We start from the raw sequence: 477 nt of genomic DNA on the forward strand, positions 1-477 counted from the left end.
CTGCGACTGCTGCGAGAGAAGAGCCGCTGCGAATACGACGAACGGCCGTTTTTCGGATATACGCGACCGGTCTCCCTCTCGCTTGCCTGCTCGCCTGCCTGCCTGCAGCCTGCTGGCTTCCCTGCCTTCCCCCTTTTCGTTCTTTCCCCGCCGGAACTCCCTTCTTTCACGATACTCCACGGACTCTACGCTTTCGCCTCCCCCGATCGACGGCTGTCGTTGCAGCCCGCTCTCCTGAATTCCGCTACCGATCCCGCGGCCGCTACCCACCCTCTTTTTCCCCGCATCCCCGAATCATCGACGGCTCTTTCTTTTCGTTCTTTCGTCTCTCGATCACTCTTTCGACGATCCTGGTGCTCCGTGCGGTTCAGATTGCTGCCGTTTCGTCGCACTTCGTTATCGACCGATGACGATCGGCATCGCCAACTTGCCTCCATTTCTACCAACGTGGATTAACTTTAATCACGAATTAATTTA

The sequence above is a fragment of the Mycetomoellerius zeteki genome, unplaced genomic scaffold, assembly GCF_001594055.1.
Source record: "Mycetomoellerius zeteki isolate Tzet28-1 unplaced genomic scaffold, Tzet1.0 scaffold82, whole genome shotgun sequence".
NCBI classification, from domain to species: domain Eukaryota; kingdom Metazoa; phylum Arthropoda; class Insecta; order Hymenoptera; family Formicidae; genus Mycetomoellerius; species Mycetomoellerius zeteki.